Genomic DNA, 522 nt, shown 5'->3' with positions numbered 1-522 from the left:
AAGAAAGTAGTCAAATGAATACATCACAGGAAGATGATATACCTGATGTTCCAGAATCCGAAGACTATACTGGTACATGAACTGGTTATAATTTCAGACCAAGGCCACAATGTGATATTGTAAACTTAGTAGCTCCAGTCAAGACGTCAACTGATATAGTAGTCCCAGAAACAGTCTTCGAAGCTCTACAGAGCGAACAGTCCGCTTACTGGAGACGCTCTATGCAGGAGGAGTATGATATATTGGTAAAAAATCATACATGGGACGCGGTGAAGCTACCAACAGGGCAAAAAGCTATCGGCTGTAAATGGGTTTTTGCAGTGAAATTCGATGCAACTGGAAACATCGAAAGGTACAAAGCACGATTGGTCGCTAAGGGCTGTAGTCAAAAATACGGTGTTAATTATACTGAAATATTTTCACCGGTAGTGAGATACGAAACCATAAGAATGATTTTAGCTATAGCAGTAGAATATGAACTTCATGTTCATCACCTTGACGTTTCATCAGCATATTTGAATG

The sequence above is a fragment of the Teleopsis dalmanni genome, chromosome 2 (genome assembly GCF_002237135.1).
Source record: "Teleopsis dalmanni isolate 2A chromosome 2, ASM223713v2, whole genome shotgun sequence".
NCBI lineage: Eukaryota > Metazoa > Arthropoda > Insecta > Diptera > Diopsidae > Teleopsis > Teleopsis dalmanni.
Note: the sequence above shows the minus strand (reverse complement) of the source record.